Below are 15373 nucleotides of genomic sequence, written 5' to 3'. Positions count from 1 at the left end.
AGGGTATGTCCTTCAATTGGGGAATGGCTGAACAAACTGTGGTATATGCGGGTGATGGAATACTATTGTGCTAAAAGGAATAATAAACTGAAGGAGTTCCAGGCGAACTGGAGAGACCTCCGGGAACTGATGCAGAGCGAAAGAAGCAGAGCCAGAAGAACATTGTACACAGAGACTGACATACTGTGGTAAAATCGATTTGTAATGGGCTTCTGTACCAGCAGCAATGCAATGACCCAGGACAGCTCTGGGGGATGTATGGAAAGGAACGTTACCCACATTCAGAGGAAGAACTGCATGAGAGGAAACACATAAGAAAAACAATTGCTTGAACGCATGGGTTGAGGTGGACATGGTTGGGGATGTAAACTCGAAACCACCACACCAATGCAACTATCAACAATTTGGAAATGGGTCTTGATCAAGGACACATGACAAAACCAGTGGAAATGTGTGTCGGCCATGGGTGGGGGGAGTGTGGGGGGATGAAGGGGAAAGTAGGAGCATTGATCATGGTACCATGGTAAAAAATGAATATTAATAAATGATTTAAAAAAATGCTAACCACAGCCAAGGAAGAAACTGTGGGGAGTCTGATTGTGGAGCAGCGCTTCATTTCCTCCACAAATTTCTTATTGTATGTTTGATGCGTCTTATTTCACAGCAAGAGAAATAAGGAAATCAGTATTGCAGGGCAGGGGGAGGAGGGAGGGAGAGAAAGAACCGGAATCACAAAAAGTGGGTTGACAAGTGTCCAAAATTGAGAAAATCGTTTAAGTTAAAAAAAGAAACAAAAGTTCGGGTCAGCCATATCCTGGCTCTCCGGGGCGTTTTTCTCCGCGAGGGTCCAGGCCTCTCGTGCTATCCTTTTCCAGTGGATCCTTTTGTAGGGCAACCAGAGATCAAGCAAAGGTCCACCATCACACAGTCTCAGAGGTCTTTGGACTTCTTTGGCTGGCTCTGGACTTGGGTGGGGTGGGGAAAAAAAAGAGCCTGAGGGAAAGACTGCGCAAGCGCTAAGCGCAAGCGCAGAGAGCTCTGGGCGAAGCTCCTGGTGCTTAGATGTGAAGTGCTGCGCAAGAGGGACCTGCCCTCCTGGATAGAGAGTTCAGCCCTGGCTCTGAGGTGAGTAGAGTGCATGGGGAAGAGCCTGAGGTCCCTGGCCGGGTGGCCTGGTGGATAAGAAGTCCAGACCCTCGCCTCCCACCACCTGTGTCCTCACAGCAAACCTTTGTGGGAGTGGAGGGGGCGGGGCGAGGGGCGGGGCCTTCACCTTAGGTACATATCCGTGAATGGAGAGGCTGGCGCTCCGGAGGCCTGAGCTCCAGGCTCTTCTCCAGGCTTTTCCTTTTCCCCTTTGTTCCAGCACTTTTCTCCTCCATCTTGATACTCCCAAGTAGGGCAGCGATACTCTTTTCTATGGGAGGGGGTGAAGAGACGGGAACCCCCTGCCCCTCCCCCTCCCTTGTGCTTCCCTTTTTTCTCCCCTCACTTTCCCCTCCTCCCCCTCGCTTTGTCTCCTCCCTCCCTCCTTTCATTTCCTCCTTCTCCCTCATTCCTTACTCTCCCATTTTTGTCCCTTTCTTCCCTCCCTCCCCAAACCAAAAAAACAAAACTTTGGTTGAGATGGGAACTATAGGTTTAATTATGTTCATTTTATTATACCAGGGGAAACTTGCTGGAGTTAAATTATTTAACTATGGTCACAGAACTGCTAGGTATGAGAAGGCAATTTTAATCTCATTTTCTAGCCTCTGAATCAAACTTTCTTTTCAATAGATCATTCTATTTTTCTTATTTAAAAAAATGTATTTGTATGCAATACAAGACTAAAACAATTTAGACATTGAAATACAAGAATTTATAGTGTTAACAAAAGGTTGTTAAAGTAAATACAATAAAGAGAATTAATTAGTGATTTCATTTATCCTTTGGGTAGGAAAGGAGCAAAAAAAAAAAAAAGGAAGGAAGAGTAGGAGGGAGAAAAGAAAGACGGTAGAAGGAAAGAGGAATAAATACAAAAAGGAAGGAGAGAGGGAGGAAAGAAAAAAAAGGAAGGATTTATTAAAAACATGTTTAAGTCAATGTTCAGTATTCTAATGTTTATAAAGAAAACAGGCAAGTTTCATTATGTTGATGGGAAGACAACACTATTCTTGAGATTTGATACTCATTTAGAAAAGAAACACATTTAAACCAAGGTCAACACAAATTGCTATACAACCACCAACACCTAATAATTATCCCAGTCTTGATGGGTCTTGGTTCCAAATTGCGATTCAGCATAACTTTGGCTCAAAAAAGGAACTGGAGAGCCCAACCTCTGGATAAAAATAAAATATAGGAAAAAAGACTAGGATTTAGAGCTAAAAAAAAAAAAAAAAAAGGTGAGATTTTCCTTGGGATTTAAAGTAAGATAGGAAAGTTAGTGGGTAGAGCTGAAAAGAGAGAATTCCAGGCATAGGGGACAGCCAGAGAAAACTGAGAGCCTTGTTTCCCATACAGCTAAGAGGTCACAGTGTCTGGATTGAAGAGTATGTGTCTGGGAACAAGGTGTGAGAAGTCAGAAAAGGTAGGAGGGAGCTAGCATATCAATGGATTTGAATGCCAAAAGGATCTTCTATTTGATCCTAGAAGTAATAGGGAGCCACTGAAGTTTATTGAGTAAGGAGGTGACATAATCAGACATGTGCTTTAGAAAATCACTGATAGCTTAGGTAGAGGCAGGCAGACACAACAGGTTATTGCCACAATCTACATGTAAGGTGAAGAGGGACTGAACTACAGTGATGGTAGTGTTAGAGGAGACAAGGAAGATGTTGCAAAGGTAAAATGGGCAGGTCTTGAAAGCAGTTTGGATCTGGGATTTGACAGATAGTAAGGAGTCCAGAAGAGTGACTCCTAGCTTAAAATCCTAAAAGACTGGAAGGATTGCCCTAATTAAATTCTAGAAAATAAAGTGACAGCTCACAAATGTTATAACAAAAAGTTTATTCTATTGGAAGAAGGAAATCATGACAGAGTTGTTGGAGTCTAGTCTAAGACCAAGCCTGAGGTTGTTCAGTTAAGTTTTTAAAAAAATATTTCCAGATTTGTTATGATCATTGAGGGACTTGATAAAAATGATGTAATTTTTAGGAAGAGTAATGCAAAAAGCCCTAGATGGTAGAGGAGCTTTAAACCTTCTTTTGGTATAAACAGGAAGTCAAATAAAACAATTAACTTCCTGTAGAATACCCTCAATCAATCACAATATGGTTCTTCATGAAGACTAGCCTCCTGGTATCAATTGATGTTTAACTGATATTAACTAAATCAATATTATTAGAATATCAATAATGATCAATAATGCATTGGACTATTAATAGTAATGATGGTAATTAAACAGCTTCAGGAAGTGAAGCTGAATCCTACTCTGTCCCTTCAAATAACACTAGAACTTCTTTGAGGCTGTCCTATTGCCAGGTCAATCAACAAAAAGTCAGTAACTTGTTTGAATTTTATAAACAAAGATTTTACTTGAGGTAATCAAACAACAAGGGAAACTGATAGAAGAAGGTTTTAGGAATCCCTAAATGAAATCTAATCTTAGCTCAAAGTATATAATCTAACCACTTCAGAATGTTGATAGCTGAAATGGATAAGCCTCCTGGCCCAGTCAGGTCCACTGGTCGACTTGGCCTGCTTTAACGGATATTGTTTGCCTATAGACTGATTAGATAGCAACCTTTTTGAAGATAAATAGATGGATAAATTTTCTGTAGCAATTTGTTGAATAGTGTTAATTGACCCTAAAGCTCAGTAGTAATCCTGTAACTTTCAGGTATGCTGGTTGATATTTGGCTAGACCAATAAATTGAGGAGAGAAAGATTTGACCCCAACTACCATGGATTCCCGGCTCCATAATGAATCCCTAGGTCCAATTTCTCTCTCCCTTATATAGGGCACAGCCCAACTAACAATTGGTCTCATGCCCTTGAATGACATCAGGTATCCCCCAAGATTCCAAGTGTCCAACCAGCAACCTAGCCATGGCTTCTTGCAAATCCTTGCAAAACGTAACTTACACATTACATGTTGATACAATATTTTTTCTTTATTTTTCAATCCTTAAATTCCATCTTAGAAAGCAGGTGAGGGCTAGGCAAGGGAGGGTAAGTGAATTTGCACAGGGTCACACAGATACTGAGATTTGAACCCATACCTCACAACTCTAGGTCTTACTCTTTACTCTCTTATCCCTTGAGTCACCTAGTGTGATATTGGAAATTTGGGGTTCTTTGAACTGATTTTGAAGTCCCTGGTCTAAACTTCCTGCGGACATTTAGGACTCTTTCAAAACTACATTTCCCATAATTCCTCTTGCGTAATACAGGTGGACAGGAAGTGTGATTATGTAGAGAGAGGTATAAGACTCAGGACATGATTGGGACATACACTTTTTCCTAAGAAGCAGCCAGAGGGTAAGCATGGCAGGCATTTGAATTAGATCTCAGCAGGCATGTGGTACTTCTTAATTATCAATATGGCTGTTAATAAAACCCTAATATCTTTAAATATATCCATCTATATTAATTTTATCTGTAACACTCCATTAAAAAAAATCAGGGGGCAGCTGGGTAGCTCAGTGGATTGAGAGTCAGGCCTAGAGACGGGAGGTCATAGGTTCAAATCTGGCCTCAGACACTTCCCAGCTGTGTGACCCTGGGCAAGTCACTTGACCACCATTGCTCACCCTTACCACCCTTCCACCCAGGAGCCAATACACAGAAGTTAAGGGTTTAAAAAACAAACAAACAAAATTAAAAAAAATCAGACCTCACTTTTCAAATATATACTGATTCTAGAACTAAATCAAATTAATCAAAATAATAGCAATTTTCCAGTTGATAAATGGTCAAAGAATATGGGCAAACAGCTTTCAGTGGAAAAAAAATTGAAGCTATCTATAGTCTCTATATAGAAAAAAACAATTCTAAAATATTGTTGGTTAAAGAAATGCCAATTAAAACAACTCTGAGGTACTTCTTCATAACTGTCCAAAAAGGCAAAGGCTGGAGAGGTTGAGGGGAAAATAGTTACATTTGTGAAATGTGAGTGGAGTTGTGAACTGGTCCATTCTGGAAACCAGTTTTTGACTAAGCCCAAGACTATAAAATTATGCATACTCTTTGACCCAACAATGTCTCTAATAGGTTTGTCTCCCAAAGAGATCAAAGAAAAAGGAAAGGGGCTTATATACATAAAAATGTTTTTAACATTTTTTTTTTGTGGTGACAAAAATTGAAGGAATGTTCATCATTTCGGGAATGGCTGTCTTGAGATCTTTTTATCACCTCCAGATAATTTTATAATGATGATAATGAAGGTTTAGTTGATAAGAAATAAGTGGACACTGACACATCTTTCTGTGAGCTCATGATGCTGCTGCTGCTGTTGTGTCTCTTGCAGCATGGAGTTTATTATATATACTTCAAGACTCACTTCAGACAAAAGAACCCCCCAAAAAGCTTTGCATTTGTGCAGAAACACAAATTATGTCATATCAAAACACAAAGATTCTCAATAGCTTCCAAATAGAATAAGGCTAAGGTAGAACTTTGGCTGGGTCCTTAACAGAAGGCTGTGACAGGGAATATTTTCTCTGTGGTGAAATGTCCCTCCTGGAGGAATTTATGACCTTGAGTGTCTGAACTACTTTTGAAACAAAAACAGTTGTATTTCTGACCAAAAGAGAGAATGTTAACCTCTTAACAGCTGGATTGTTAGGAGCTTAAAGCTTTTTATTAAGGAAAGGTGTGAATCAGAAAGAGTCAAAAGTGGACTTTTATCTATTTTTATCTATTTGAGACTGTTTTTCTTATTAGCTCCCACATGGCTAAACAAATTATGGTATATTTATTGTAATGGAATGCTTTTGTGCTATAAGAAATAATGATTAGGATGATCTCAGAAAAACATGGTAAGATCTAGACACCCCACACACACACAAAACCCTTGTGTCACATGGGTTTCCTGACCTGCAGAGACTGAGTTAGCACGTGGACCCTAGCAGACCCCAGTTCTGGGATAGTTTTTTTTTTCTTCCTACCATTCCTTGTGATTATCTTGCCTACATATGCTGGCCATTTGGGCCTGATCAAGACTTTGAACTATATACCCTTATGGAGTCATCCACACTGTGCTCAGTGCAGAGGTCAGTTAGAAGGAACTCGAATTGGACCAGAGGTAGATTTTAAACCTCAGACTGCATGGTTGTTGGTTTTTTAAAAAGTCTCTGTGTCTTATTGTATTTTGCTGATTGATGTTTTGTTGATTTTTCTGTTACACTGGATCATTTTAAGTTACTGAAGTTTTGGCTGCTAGATTAATACTGTTTATGATTTTATTGTAACTCCCAAATAACAAACAATGAACAAATCTATCAGAATTGGTAAAAAGGGTTTTTCGACTGCATTGCTTATAATCTGTTCCTTATATTGTATTTCCTGATTTCTTTAAGGTTTCAATTTTTTAAACTTACATGTACTAATATAATTCTGTTATCTGTACCATTTATGTACATCTTAAACAGTTGTAAACAGCCCATAAGTGCTATGCATTACTGAAATTGATATGCCTTAAGTTTTTATTCAATCTTGATAATTTTATACAACCTTGAATATTTTAATGCCATGAGAATTTAAATTATAATTTTATAAGAAGTTTTAGAAATGACTTTAGATACCTAGTACCCTTCTGTATTAATGATAGAGTTTTATATATTCATTATAAAGAATATTGTCTTAAAGGGGTAGAGGAAATAAATGGAAGTTTTCTACCCAAGCTTTTGTATACACAGGAAGCCGGGAGAGCTCCTGTATGCTTGATGTTTTGTCTCTTTGTTTTGACTTGCTTTCCCACCAAAAGGATCTAGAATTCCTGAGGATAACTGAGACACAGAAAGTTTTTTTAATCAGATTTTTTAGGCTCTGCCCCACAATTGCCATAGAAGTAGTAATATAGTTTGTTAAGAAAAAAATATATCAGCCAAGGCTGAATCATTTACTACACCTGTTGAATTTGTGACAAGTATACAATCTTTTAAACATCATAGGAAGTGGTTATAATAATGGGTTTGTTTGCCATTGTCTTTAAATGTGTTATTGGAAATTATGGTACTTTATTTGAATGTGCATTATGCTGCTATTTTATAAAAACCATTTACACTCACAGTTCATGCAAAGGCTTAACAGGAATGGATCTCATTTTGGGGTGAAAAACCTTTCACAAATTCTAAGGTATATATTTTTGATTTTTAAAACATTCTTTTATTATTTTTCCTTGTAAGTGCAATACAGTTTGTTTTTTTCTTTCTAATTTTTATACTTGAAAATATTGTACTTTTCCCTTAATTTTTAAAATTTTCTTATTGCTTTTCTTTTTAATTTTTAATAGAGTAATTGACTCATTTTTCCTTTTTCTCATTTTTGTAATGAAAGTACATATAATCTGTTAATCCTTCTTTGATTTTACAGTGATATAAGTTTAATATAAATATTTACTTGCTATAATATTGATGCATAACCAAAAAGCCTTAGACTATGGTAACCTGCCAATTATTGGTAAACATTATGGGACTGTGATTAATGTCTATCTGTCTGAATCCAGGAGAAGGGGGCAAAAGAGTTACAAGGTCATGGAGACTTACTGAGAATCTACAAAGTGCCAAGGAGCAAAAGGTCACGCAGACCATTGATTGAGGAAGTTCTATGCCAATACTGAAGGACTTGAAACTAGTGTTTGAGGTTCGGGGTTGCAACTTTCTGACATATGTTAGAGGCCAGACTTCCTCTGAGCTTCATTTCCTAGCAAGCACCTAAGATTGGCTATCATTATGGCTTATCCCTGAGAAGTTGCAGGCAAATCAGACCAGGGAAAGACTTCCCTTGCACACATATTTGGTCCCATTATTTCTCTTATATAGAGAATGGCAACTTTCTGTATTCCTGGCTCCTGAGTGGGTAATTGCAAACTGCTTAAATCACTTTAATTGAGCCTTGATTCAAGGACCTGTTATAAGTTTATTTTTCTTTACATTTTTTGCACATAAGACTTTGACATTTTACATTTCATTCACAAGTTAATTTTTTCTCTTTTATTTGGATTTTATTATTATTATTTTTCTTTTGCCAATTGATTTTTCACAACTCCCAAAATTCAGCCATGTATACTTGGCTGATCTGGGTGTTGGTCATAACCCTCTTCATGGGAGAATATGTTGTTAATTCTCCTCAGAAGGGTGTGTAAGTTTTATAATCATGTCTGTATTATAGTCCATAATGTAAAATTTTAACTCTTTTGAGAGTAATTTCAGGGGGGAATGTATAATTCTCCTTATAAGGGAATGTATGTTTTATACTCTATAATGTAAAGTTTAAATTCTTTTGAGAGTAATTTCAGGATAAGAAATTTGCCATCTCCCCAAAATTCAGACAACGAACTTGTTTGGAGAAGGCATCATGAACATGCCTCAAGAACCTTCACTGGATCATGAAGATCCCCAAAAAATGAACTTTGGGGTACAATTTATTGAACTATGGGGAGTTGAATACATTTGTTTTGAATGTACACACTTATACCAAAGGGGACTGCCCCTAATTGACTTTTTGTCAATGTGGCTAGCAATCATTGGTTCATTGTTTTGTCCTCTTTTCTTTTATCCCCAAATTTCTGTAATTTAAAAGTTCATTATTTTTACATGAGCATTTTAGGAGACCAGTCTCTCTGCTCTCAGGGGGGAATGTGATATTGGAAATTTGGAGTTCTTTGAACTGATTTTGAGGTCCCTGGTCTAAACTTCCTGTGGACATTTAGGACTCTTTCAAAACTACATTTCCCATAATTCCTCTTGCTTAATACAGGTGGACAGGAAGTGTGATTACGTAGAGAGAGGTATAAGATTCAGGACGTGATTGGGACACCCTAGGAAACAGCCAGATGGTTAGCCTGGCAGGCATTTGAATTAGATCTTAGCAGGCATGTGGTTCTTTTTAATTATCAATATGGCTGTTATCAATTATCAATACAATCCTAATATCTTTAAATATATCCATCTATATTAATTTTATCTGTAACACTAACTGACCCCAAGTACAATTTTAATCATCTTTTTTCTGACATTTTATGATCCATGTTCTCTCCCTCCCTCTCATTCATCCCTTCACCTCAGGACAGCAAGGAATATGGTATAGGTTGTATATGTGTTACCACACATTGCATATTTCTATGTTAATCTTGTTGTGAAAGAAGAGACATATCACTTAAACTAGAGAAATATTCATGGAAGAAATAAAGTAAAGAATGGTATCCTTCAATCTCCATTCAGACTTCATCAGTTCCTTCTTTGGCAAGTGGGTAGCCTTTTTTGTCATGATTCCCTTGGATTTGTCCTAGATCCTTGCACTGTTAGAGGTAAAAATTAAAGGGTTGGACTAAATTTATAAGAGTGTGGTCACCAAAATTATTACTCAAGTCAGAATCACTTTTTATGGTAGTTTATTTACAAAATAGAAAGAGTAAACGTGGAGAGGGAGAGAGAGAGAGAGAGAGAGAGAGAGAGAGAGAGAGAGAGAGAGAGAGAGAGAATTATTCTTATCCATTCTGAACCAGGCAGGGCTTCAGAGGCCACAGCAAAGGGGGCGGGGGGTCAGTGATAAATTAAACAAGGTTTCTAGCCCCAAGCCCTACTCCAAGATGAAGGGCCCCTTTGGAGGCTAATACCTCCAAAAATCCAGGAAAGGGAATCAGCCTTTTCACTCACCCACATGGCAGTCCTAAGAGAAGATACAAGAGCAGTCTGAGATCCCAATCCAGAGGCCCTCCAAGACCAGGTTCATAGGAGACAAAACTGGTCACAGGAAGTTACAAACCATTTTTAAAGACGGTTCTTTGCATCACTTCCTGTGCCTTCCTTCCACTTTTACATGGACCAATTGCAGCTTAGCTTTGCTTAGGACTGCCCAGGATGCAATCAGTCATTTTTAGTTTGCCACTCACTACCTCATGTGGGTCATAGACCTCCCCCCCAACTTAAGTATTAAGGGGGGGTGTATATATTCCTGGTGGCTAAAATCTAAATAGTCAGGGGAGAGTTAATCCCATCTTCACAATTCCTCTTGTGATCATTTGGGTGACTAGTCTCCCCAATTGATCTTTTAACATAATCATCTTGTACCTCAAAAAAGATCTTCTAGCTATAGATACATACAATATTGTACCTTCTAAGAGAAAACTACAATAGTTAGAGATAAGAGGGAAATAAAAGAAAGAGAAAGCTAAACCATTGTTTGCTAGGTGCATTGACAAAAAGCCAATTGGGAGTAGTCCCCTTTGACATAAAAGTTTACATTCAAAATAAATGTGTTCAACCCCCTTCAGTTCCATAAATTGTACCTAAAGTTCATTCTGGATTTTCTTGATGCAGTGTAGGTTTCTGCAGGCATCTTCCTCAAAGCAGTTCATTTTCTGGATTCAAGAAGTTAGCAAGTTTATTTTCCTGAAATTTTCCTCAAACAAAAGTTTTAAATCTTGGATTTTTATGAAAATACAATCCCCCCTGAAAAGGGTGTTAACCAACACCCAGGACAGCTCAGAATAGTTTGAGTGATGGTGTGCATGAGTCAATTATAAAAAAAAAAAACATAAAAAGAAAAACAAATAGAAGAGAAAAAAATAAAATTTTGAGGAAAGAAAAAATTCAAAATCACAACCAAAATATCAACAACCTATGTATATAAAAATTTCTGAGTAAACAAGAATTAATTCATAATAGGCCCTTGTAATAAGGTCTAATCAAAGCAATTTCTGTCCCACTAGTCTGCAGAACAAAATGTAGCAATATTGTATTTACTCTTTGGAAGCCAGGACTACCAAAAGTTGCCATGCCATGCCAATCCAGAAAAAAAAGACTGGGTTTTCATGTGAAAGGGAAGTGTCATTGCCTGGTATGATTTTTATGTTCACTCTCAGGAATAGGGAGAGCCAGAATGGTAGCCAAACTTTGGTACTTGTCTGAATGTGGCATGAGGAAGGCCTGCATCCAATATATGTCAAACAACCACAGCCTTGAACCTCAAACAAGTCCTCTGTCTTGGCACAGCTTCTCATCAATCCCACTAGGATTTCTTTGACCTTTTTTTACCTTGCACCTGTAGGTACTATGCAAATTGCTCATCAATCCCATCCAGATTAGTTGGTCTCCTTGGCCTTGTGCTTATTGGCACTATATGTTATAAAAATGAGGATAAACTGGACACTACCACTATTAATTTGGTTACAGTACTGGTAGTTTAGATATGTGGTTAGTGCAAGATCACCTGAGTCTTGCCACCTAGCTGGATGGTATAACAACTCCCTCCTTTATAATAGTGCCCAGGCAGGATCCCTCAGGTCAGTGGATGGGTATCCCTTTCAGGTCCCACCTGGGTTGATCAACAGTGGGTTTGGGGCTCTATTAGCCTTGGACACGTTTATCTGACTGCGTTTGCTCCCTTCCCAGAGAAGTGATGAAACAACCACTCCAGAAAAGTACTTGATGAGTTTATATATATTTTGGCAAGGAAGGAATGTTTAGGAAATGGGAAGAGGAATAGGAAAACCCTAACAATAATCTTTGACAATACTAATCCCTCAGGACTGTAGGCTGGTTAATGATTCTAGCTTGTTTTTAAGCTCCTCTGGCTTAGCCTGGCCACAGCCAAACCAGAGCAAGCAAGCTGTTGGATGATGTCTCTCAGCTTCTTCTTCTTGCCAGATGTTATGCCTTTCTACAGCCTTTAGGAACCACCCTTTCCACCCTCCTCTTCTTCTCCTGCCCACTTCCCTGATCCCTCCCGGGCCCAGGATACCTAGATAACTCAGGATGGTTTGGATGCCTAAATATCTAGGGGACAGAAAAATCAGAGGATTCACAGTCTGGATACAGGTCGGTCAATGTCAGTGGGGTTCAGACAGGAGTTCTTGCAAGACTTAGCCAAGCAACCAGTTCCCAATAGACCAGCGTCCATAGATCCAAGGTCCAAAAAGAAAGGAAAGAACTCCTTCTCAGGGGCTGCCAGGGTATTTATACCCCCTTGGCCAACCTCTTTCTCCTCTGTCCTCATGGCCTCTGGGAACATTCTGAGGTCCAACAGTCTTCACCTGTCAATCAAGGTGGTACTCTCAGCTCCCAGAGCTTCAATATGACATGTATAATGGCTCTTTTCTTCCCTTCTCCTGGGATCAGACACAATCATTAGTCACAGTCCCATAACATTTATCATTCAATGGTAGGTTTCCATAGTCTAAAGCTTTTGAGTATGCATTAATATTAGAGCAAATATATATTTTAAACTTATTGCAAAATCAAAAAAGATTAATATTGATTATATGTACTTTAAGTACAAAAAATAAGAAAAAATAAAATTAAAATACTCTATTGCACATACATGGAAAATCAATGAGAAAAAAATTTCCATAAATAAAATATATATAGTTCACAGTCAGTGACACATGGTTAGCCAAGGAGAGGAACAATACAAAGGTTTATCACCCCAAAATGAGATCCATTTCCTTCTTAACTTGGCCATGATTCACAGTGTGAGTTCAAGTGATTGTCACCAAGTAACAACTTTGTAAAACAGTAGTACAGCAGGTAATGTACATTCAAAGAAGTACCAAAATTCCCAAAAATTATAATAGCACTGTTACTGACAATAGCAAACAAACCCACTATCTTATAGGATTTACATGAGTTGTTGGACATTTTTTTAAAAACCTAAGAACCTAATGGTTACTTGTCATAAATTATACAGATATAGACAATCTTTCAGCTTTGGCAAAGATATTTTAAACAAAGTATATTACTGTCATCATTCCAAAATTTGGCAGAGGAGCCCAGGGAAAAAAGCTAACCTCTACTTCTCATGAAAATCTTTTGGGTCTAAAATGTCACCAAGAATTTAGATCATTCTGGTGGAAGGGTAGAGTAAGCTGAATAATTAGAAATCTATAAAACCCATTTTTTCAAGCTACTAGACTTCACAGGAATAATCCTTCACACCTCCTGAAAGAGATTATAACCCATTACAGTGTAACTAAGCCACCTGGGCACCTCATTCCCTCTGGTATGAGACTGTAATAGTGTATAACAAACCTGTCTCCATTACGTCCCACCCATTTCATGTGGAGCCAAAGACTAAATAGTGAAAATCACTTCAAATGTCTCATCCATTACATTTCAAATAGAGAAATAAAGACTATGATAGGGAAACTTTGTACTGAGACACATCAGAAATGCCCAGACATCTTAGTCCTACTGTTATTCTATATCCAATGAAGCTGAGAGATTATCATCAGGCAACATGTCTGCAGGCAAAAAGATCAGGAAAGAGGACAATGGATCAGATGGAGAGGACTGAAGAAAGAAGGCATCATAGCAGAATCACAGAGGAAGTACAGCAGACTAGACTTTGATAAGATAATAGACATTTTACTCAAGAGAAGGATAATGGACTGATATGTATTTAAATTGTAAGGTTTTGTATCATGTTTCACACAACATATGTCCACTATAGATACATGCATTAGTATATATTACATCACAGATGAAGGAAGAAGATAGAAGAAGAGAGACAACATAGGAAGAGTAGTATCTGAAAATCTGGTGAGTATAGTTGCATCCAACATATACATTTAGGACACATTAATCCAAGGATATTCACATTATATGACATCTTACCTGGATGAAATGTATTTGGGGGGCAGCTGGGGAGCTCAGTGGATTGAGAGCCAGGCCTAGAGACAGGAGGTCCTGGTTCAAATCCGGCCTCAGACACTTCCCAGCTGTGTGACCCTGGGCAAGTCACTTGACCCCTATTGCCTACCCTTACCAATCCTCCACCTATAAGTCAATACACAGAACTTAAGGATTTAAAATTTTAAAAAAATGTATTTGGGATAGGATACATATAGGATTATATAGATTTTTTGTTTTGGGGTTCATTTTTAGTATTATCAGAGGGTGGAGATTTTCTTACACAAACATGTATATATCTGTAATATACTTTGTACATATATATTTATACATATATATATTTGTAATATATTTTAGATATAGAATTTGTACCATAGTTTTACATACAATAAGCAAGTGTGTAAATATGCATGTAAAATATTTAACATTGTACATTTTGTGTAAAATTTATAGATATTGTCAATTTTGTATAGGTTTTGTATACTTACATGTTGCATATTTAAGTATATTTATGTAAATTTCAGTGTGAATAAATGAAAGTGCAAAAACTTATATTTTTATCATCTGTATGTATTTGTAAATTTGTACAGAAATTATTTTTTACATATCTGTGAAAATTTGTGTATAATTAAAGATTCCAAAGATAGCATTTTGTTAGGATTAGATAGTTAACATATTTGACAGATTGTTATCAGATTTTTAGATACATTCGTGTTACAGTGAAAGGTTGTTATTTTGTTTTGTAACTTTTTACATGTTGCAAATTACGATTTTGATGTTTTATATTTTGTTGCATTCTGTATCTTGAGTTTTACTATTATTATTGCAACTTTTGAATTTGTTCTCCTTTATGTGATTGCTTATTGGAATTCCTTTTCCCCTAAATTCTTTAGTGTAAGGTAGACAATATGGTAGAGATTAGGTTTAGATCAACATCTCACACCCTACACCAATATAAATTCAGAATGGGTGATTGACTTGAATATAAAGAAGGAAACTATAAGTAAATTAGGTGAACACAAAATAGTATACTTGTCAGATCTATGGGAAACCAAGCAAGAGTTAGAAAAAATTACAAAATGTAAAATAAATCATTTTGATTACATTAAATTAAAAAGGTTTTGTATAAACAAAACCAATACATCCAAAATTAGAAGGGAATCAACAAATTGGGGGAAAGTCTTTATAACAAAAAACTCTGACATATTACTTTAATATATAAGGAGCTAAATCAATTGTACAAAAAAATCAAGCCATTCCCCAATTGACAATTGGGCAAGGGACATTAATAGGCAATTTTCACATAAGGAAATCAAAACTATCAATAAGCACGTGAGAAAATGTTCTAAAACTAGTAATTAGAGACATTCAAATCAAAACAAATCTGAGGTACCACCTCACACCTAGCAGATCAGCTAACATGACAGCAAAGGAAACTGATGAATATTGGGGGGGGATGTGGCAAAATTGGGATATTCCTGCATTGCTGGTAGAGTTGTAAATTGTTCCAACCATTCCAGATGGTAATTTGGAACTATGCCCAAAGGGCTTTAAAAGACTATCTGCCTTTTGATCCAGCTATAGCACTGCTTGGTTTG

Source organism: Gracilinanus agilis, chromosome 1 (genome assembly GCF_016433145.1).
Source record: "Gracilinanus agilis isolate LMUSP501 chromosome 1, AgileGrace, whole genome shotgun sequence".
Lineage (NCBI taxonomy): Eukaryota > Metazoa > Chordata > Mammalia > Didelphimorphia > Didelphidae > Gracilinanus > Gracilinanus agilis.
Note: the sequence above shows the minus strand (reverse complement) of the source record.